At 48.4% G+C, this 7,356-nt stretch overlaps 1 long non-coding RNA gene across 1 annotated transcript; it reads left to right on the top strand.

The window, feature by feature from the left end:
• The first annotated feature begins 6,481 nt into the window (after positions 1-6,481).
• Positions 6,482-7,137, top strand: LOC147101979 (uncharacterized). Its single transcript, XR_015073291.1, has 3 exons — positions 6,482-6,654; positions 6,837-6,934; positions 7,010-7,137. It is a non-coding gene; the product is annotated as an uncharacterized LOC147101979 (long non-coding RNA).
• The last annotated feature ends 219 nt before the right edge of the window (positions 7,138-7,356 follow it).

Here is a 7,356-nt window from a genome sequence, read left to right as displayed (position 1 = left end):
AACAATTGCCAAAGACCAGGGGGGAGATGAGGAGAATTTGTTTACACAGCGAGTTGTTGTGATCTGGAATGCGCTGCCTGTAAGGATGACGGAAGCAGATTCAGAAATACCACTCCCAAGGTAATTGGATATGTGCTTGAAGAGGAGCAATTAGCAGGGCCACGGGGAAAGAGCAGGGACTGGGATTTATTGGATTGCTCTTTCAAAGGCCGACACAAACACGATGGGCCGAACAGCCTCCTTCGGTGCTGTATCACTCTGATTCCAGGAGATGGGGTCTCTGAGAGGGGTTAGGTGTGGTGCTGAATCAATGTTCCCCAATGTCCACGGGATGGAAGCTGCCTCTTTGCACCGCAAGGTACCGAGTCTCTCATTGACACAAACAACACGATTATCATTTAGAATTATAGGTTTCTCGAGTTAATGAGACTCGGTGTCTAAATTCTATTAGTGCTGCCTCCTTAAGAGGGACACTTGTGGAGCTGACTCTTCTCATTACCAGCAATTGCCAATTTAAAGTCAACTACAACTTCCACACTTTTGTACTCTATACCTCTATTTATGAAGCCCAGAATCCCGTAAGCCTTTTTAACTGCTTTCTCAACCTGTCCTTCCACCTTCAACGATTTGTGCACACATACCCCCAGGTCTCTCTGTTCCTGCACCCCCTTCAGGATTGGACCATTTAGTTTATGTGTCCTCTCCTCATTCTTTCTACCAAAATCTATCACTTCACAATTTTCCGTGCTAAATTTCATCTGCCACGTGTCCGCCCATTTCACCTGCCAGTCTATGTCTTCCTGACTTCTGTCACTCTCCTCCTCACTGTTTACTATATTTCCAAGTTTTGTCTCATCTGCAAATTTTGAAATTGTGCCCTGTACACCCATGTCCAAGTCATTAATATGTATCAAGAAAAGAAGTGGTCCTAGAACCGACCCCTTAGGAACACCACTGTATACCTTCCTCCAGTCCAAAAAACAACCGTTCACCACTACTCTCTGTTTCCTGTCACTCAGCCAATTCCGTATCCATGTCCACTGTCCCTTTTATTCCATGGGCTTCAACTTTGCTGGCAAGCATATTATGTGGCACTTTGTCCAATTACTTTTTGAAATCTATGTTCACTACGTCAACTGCATTATCCTCATCAATCCTCCCTGTTACCTCATCAAAAAACTCAAACAAGTTAGTTAAACACGATTTGCCTTTAACAAATCCGTGCTGGCTTTCCTTAATTAAACCACACTTTCCAAGCGACTGTTAATTTTGTCCCTGATTACTGTTTCTAAAAGCTTCCCCACTACCGAGGTCAAACTGAATGGCCTGTAGTTGCTGGGTTTATCTTTACACACTTTTTTGAACAAGGGAATAATATTTGCACTTCTCCCGTCCTCTGGCACCACCCCCGTATCTAAGGAGGATTGGAAGATTATGGCCAGTACCACCGCGATTTCCTCCCTAAATTCCCGCAGCATCCTAGGATGCATCCCATCCGCTCCTGGTGATTTATCTACTTTAAATACAGCCATCCTTTCTAATACCTCTTTTTATCAACTTTTATTCTATCAAGTATCTCCACTACCTCCTCCTTGACTATGTCTATGGCAGCATCCTCTTCCTTGGTGAAGACTGATGCAAAGTACTCATTTAGTACCTCAGCCATACCGTCTGCCTCCATGAATAGGTCTCCTTTTTGGTCACTAATCGGTCCCATCCCTCCTCTTACTACCCTTTTACTACTTATATGCCTATAGAAGACTTTTGGATTACCTTTTATGTTGGCTGCAATTCTATTCTCATACCCTCTCTTTGCCCGTCTTATTTTATTTTTCACTTCTCCTCTGACCTTTCTATATATAGCCTGATTCTCAGATGCATTTGCAACTTGACATCAGTCATACTCGCTCTTTTTCTGCTTCATCATATTCTCTATCTCTTTCATCATCCAGCGAGCCCTGACTTTAGTTGCCCTGCCTTTCCCCCTCGTTGGAAAGTACCTCGACTGCACCTGAACTATTTCCTCTTTAAAGGCAGCCTATTGTTCATTACAGTTTTTCCTGCCAATCTTTGATTCCAGTTTAGCCGGGCCAGATCCATTCTCATCCCACTGAAATTGCATTTTCCCCCATTAAACATTTTTACTCTAGATTGCTCCCTGTCCTTTTTCATAGCTAACCAAAACATTATGATACTATGATTACTGTTCCCTAAATGTTCACCTATTGAAACTTGCTCCACCTGACCAACCTCATTCCCCAGTCTGGAGTACAGTTACGTTGAAAGACTGAAGAAGCTGGCGTTGTTCTCCTTGGAGCAGAGAAAATTGAGAGGAGATTTGATAGAGGTGTTCAAATCCATGAGGGGTGTGGACAGAGTAGATAGAGAGAAGCTGTTCCCATTGGCAGAAGGGTGGAGAACCGGAGGACAGAGATTTAAGGTGATTGGCAAAAGAACCAAAGGCCACGAAAGAAAGACTTTTTTACGCAGCGAGTGGTTAAGATTTGGAATGTTCTCCCTGAAAGGGTGGTGGAGGCAGATTCAATCACAGCTTTGAAAAGGGAGTTGGATAAGTATCTGAAGGGAAGAAATGTGCAGGGCTATGGGGAAAGGGCGGGGGAGTGGGACTGGCTGAAGTGCTCTTGCAGAGAGCCGGCACGGGCTCGACGGGCCGAATGGCCTCCTTCCCTGCTGTAACCATTCTATGATTCGATGATTCTATGACCATGTGCTGTAACTTTAAAAAAGGTTAAAAGGAAATTGAACAAATTAAATTAAATTACTGTTCCTTATGGTGATGCAGCACTCCAGTCCCTGCGGTGCCCACCGGTCGCGGAAGGCCTCGAGCGTGCCGGCAGTCACCGCGTGCTCCATCTCCAGGGCCACCCATGGGTGAACGTGGCCGCGGAAGAGAGGTGGGCCGAATGATCCCCTGGACCGCCCGCTGCCTGGAACAGTTAATGGGCACTTTGGCCAGGCCCAGGAGCAGTCCCACAAGGAGGTCCCCGACCTGCCCGCTCCCCTCCGCACCGGGTGGCCGTAGATCAGGAGAGTGGGACTGAAGTGCAGCCAAAAATCGAGGATCAGCCCCTTCAAATAATGGAAGAGAGGCTGCAACCTCTCACACTCGGTATAAACATGGACAATCTGGGTCTATGGGAACGAGACAAGTTCAGCGTTTCTTTATTGATGAACTGAAACAGAATATAAGGAAAGAAACATGTACAGACTCTTAAAGAACAGACATTGTGTTCAACCGATGTAAATTTAATCATACTTTACAACTTCAAATAAATACACATCTATATTTTGTTAAAACACAGTTCCCTCCACTCAAGGAGCAGAAAACACAAGGCCCCAATATCTCCGTGTGCCCCGTGGGAATGCGGGTTCACATGGGGAGCCCGTGGGCCAATCAGACCATTCATTTACTGCGGGTTAAACAGGGGATAAAAAGGGGAAGTCGGCTCTACAGCCTCACTTACCTGGGAGCCTCGCTTGTTAGAATGGAGGGGCTGCGGGTTCTGGGCTTGTTCTTTCTTACAATCTGTTCATCTCAGCCGCCCTCTCTCCTTCTCCCCGCCGATCAATGTTGGCTGTCTCCCAAATTCCGCCAAGACTGCGGGTTTGGGGGAATTGAAGGCAGTGAGGTTCTAAATTGGGGGAAGGCCGATTTTAATAAGATAAGGCAGGATCTGGCCAAAATGGACTGGGATCAGCTACTCGTAGGAAAGTCCGCATCGGAGCAATGGGAGGCTTTCAGAAGGGAGCTTGAGATCATACAATGGCAACATGTTCCCGTAAAGGTCAAGAGTGGTTCCAAAAACCACAGGGAACCGTGGATGTCAGGGGATATACGAGAATGGATTAGGAAAAAAAGGATGGCTTTTGGCAGATACAAAAGGCTAAAGACGGAGGAAGCCCTAGAGGAGTACAAAAAGTGCAGGGGGATACTTAAAAAAGAAATTAGGAGATCAAAGAGGGGCCATGAAATAACACTGGCGAGCAAAATAAAGGAAAATCCTAAGATGTTTTATAAGTATATTAAGTTAAGAGGATAACTAGGGAAAAAATAGGGCCCATTAGGGACAAAAGTGGCAATCTGTGTGTGGAGCCGGAAGATGTAGGAGGGGTTCTAAATGAATTTTTTGCATCTGTTTTCACTATGGAGAAGGACGATGTAGACATAGAAATAGGGCGGGGGGACTGTGATATGCTCGAACATATTAATATCAAGAGGGAGGAGGTATTGGCAGTTTTATCTGGCCTAAAAATGGATAAATCCCCAGGCCCGGATGAAATGTATCCCAGGCTGCTGTGTGAGGCAAAGGAGGAGATTGCGGGGGCTCTAACACATATATTCAGGACCTCTCTGGCCACAGGGGATGTGCCAGAGGACTGGAGAACCGCGAATGTAGTACCATTATTCAAGAAGGGTAGTAGGGAAAAACCGGGGAACTACAGGCCAGTAAGCCTAACATCAGTGGTAGGAAAATTATTGGAAAAAGTCCTGAGGGACAAAATTTGTCTCCACTTGGAGAGGCAAGGATTAATCAGGGATAGTCAACATGGCTTTGTCAAGGGAAGATCATGTCTGACTAATTTGATTGAATTTTTTGAGGGGGTGACTAGGTGTGTGGATGAGGGTAACGCAGTGGATGTGGTATATATGGATTTCAGTAAGGCCTTCGATAAAGTCCCGCACAGGAGACTGGTCAAGAAGGTAAGAGCCCATGGAATCGAGGGTGCCTTGGCACATTGGATACAAAACTGGCTTAGTGGCAGAAGGCAGAGGGTGATGGTCGATGGTTGTCTTTGTGACTGGAAGCCTGTGGCCAGTGGGGTACCACAGGGATCGGTGCTGGGTCCCTTGCTGTTTGTGGTCTACATTAATGACTTGGATATGAATGTAAAGGGTATGATCAGTAAGTTCGCGGATGATACAAAAATTGGTAGGGTGGTAAATAGCGAGGAGGGTAGCCTCAGTCTGCAGGACGATATAGATGGGTTGGTCAGATGGGCGGAACAGTGGCAAATGGAATTTAACCCAGGAAAGTGCGAGGTGATGCACTTTGGGGGGACGAACAGGGCAAGGGAATACACAATGAATGGAAAGACCCTAGGCAAGACGGAGGGTCAGAGGGATCTGGGTGTGCAAGTACACAGATCCCTGAAGGCGGCGGAACAGGTGGATAAGGTGGTAAAAAAGGCATATGGGATACTTGCCTTCATTAGCCGAGGCATTGAATATAAGAGCAAGGAGGTTATGATGGAGCTGTATAAAACACTGGTTAGGCCACAGCTGGAATACTGTGTGCAGTTCTGGTCGCCACACTACAGGAAGGATGTAATCGCGTTAGAAAGGGTACAGAGGAGGTTCACCAGGATGTTACCAGGGCTGGAGCGCTTCAGCTATGAAGAGAGACTGGGCAGATTGGGTTTGTTTTCCTTGGAGCAGAGGAGGCTGAGGGGGGACATGATTGAGGTGTTCAAAATTATGAGGGGCATAGATAGGATGGATGCTGAGGAGCTTTTTCCCTTAGTAGAGGGGTCGATAACTAGGGGGCATAGATTCAAGGTAAAGGGCGGGAGGTTTAGAGGGGATTTGAGAAAGAACTTTTTCACCCAGAGGGTGGTTGGAGTCTGGAACTCACTGCCTGAGAGGGTTGTGGAGGCAGAAACCCTCACAACATTTAAGAAGCATTTGGATGAGCACTTGAAATGCCATAGCATACAAGGCTACGGGCCAAGGCTGGAATATGGGATTAGATTAGACAGGGCTTGATGGCCGGCGCGGACACGATGGGCCGAAGGGCCTCTATCCGTGCTGTATTACTCTATGACTCTATGATTCTATGAGTGTGTGCGGAGAGGCTGCTGCTTTGATGCCGGGAGCCGGGATGTGCCGCTGTGTTTCTATTCACTCCACAATCTGCCAGGTGGGTGTATTCTAGGCTCGCCTATATTCTGGGCCAGGGCTTCCCAGAACCAGCCGCAATCCAACTGCACTGGGGATTCCCTGGACAGTATCCTCTCTCCTCCTGTCCTGAAACATCAGCTGGAGTCTCCAACCTCTCCAGTCCGGGAGCTGGCGGGTTTAAGAACTGTGTTCAGTTCTACAGTTTTGAAAGTCTGATCATTGAGATCCTGACCCAGGATCTCTCCTTCCTTCTCTATGCGACTTGGGACTTCTGATGGTTGAATTGCGCCCCAGGATAGGAGGGCAGAATGAAGATCAGTCCCTGGCTGGCACTGACCGGACAGGGGGTGGATTTGATGCAGGTCTTGTGTAACCAGTCCAGTAGGGATGGAGTTGGTGAACCGTGTCCATTAGATGGAGAATTGGGGAGTGGACGGGGAGAGAAGGAAACTAGAAGCTGGTGCTGAGCTGGGCGGAGTTTCTCCCCCTCCCGGTAACGGTTCCCTTGCCATTCCCCGTGCAGCAACTAACCGCCTTTCATTGACTCTCTTGCAGTGTGCACCAAGGATGGGCGGGTCCTGATCGCCATCTCCAAGGATTTGACGCTGCCTCCTGTAGACCTGACAACGGTCCATCTGAAGGATGGACACGGAGCGGAGTGCAGTCCGACCGTGGCCTCTGCAGACACTGTGCTCTTTCAGTTCGCCGTCACTGAGTGTGGCACTACTCAGCGGGTAGGTATTGTGGGCTGGGAGCCCCATCAATGGCTGTCAGTCGGGTGGGAAAGAGGGGGTCTAAAGGGCAATGGGGGCCCTGAAAGACACTACATGTGATAAGGCAATGGCAGACTTGCTCAATTTCTCTGCAATCGGTCTACTCCTGGTCCTCTGTAATGATGGTCTTCTGTCTCTTGTAGCTGGACGGGGTGAACGCCGTCTATGAAACGGATGTGTTGGGTCAGTTTGAGATCTTGGATGGAGCTTTGGGATCGGTGACCCGGGACAGCCCCTTCAGGTGAGACTGGGAGCACATGGAGCGGGTAGAGAAGGTGAGGAGCTGAATTCTCCAGCCGTGTCCGTTCTCTTGCAGGCTCCATGTCCAGTGCAGTTACAAGGGGAGCCAGGAGTCTGAACTGCAGGTGAAGCCCCGAGTTTACAGCCTTTCTCCGCCACTGCCTGCCACTGAGGCCGGGATCCTGGTTCTGGAGCTGAGAATAGCGAGAGGGAGCGAGTGCTGCTGATGGTTTGTGTCCAACTTCAGGCTCTCTCTCCAAATAGTGGCCGTCCTTCATCTTTCTCTTTCCAGATGGTGGCTACCGGAGCTGGTACGTGGCCAGTGACTACCCGATCCTGAGTGTGCTCCGGGACCCCGTGTTTGTGGAGGTTCGAGTCCTGAACCGGAACGATCCGTCCCTTGTGCTGGTGCTCAATGACTGC

Source organism: Somniosus microcephalus, chromosome 22, assembly GCF_052327205.1.
Source record: "Somniosus microcephalus isolate GS21.2 chromosome 22, FLI_Smic_1.0, whole genome shotgun sequence".
NCBI lineage: Eukaryota > Metazoa > Chordata > Chondrichthyes > Squaliformes > Somniosidae > Somniosus > Somniosus microcephalus.
The sequence above is the reverse complement of the archived record's forward strand: the minus strand, read 5'-3'. Positions and strand labels throughout refer to the sequence as shown.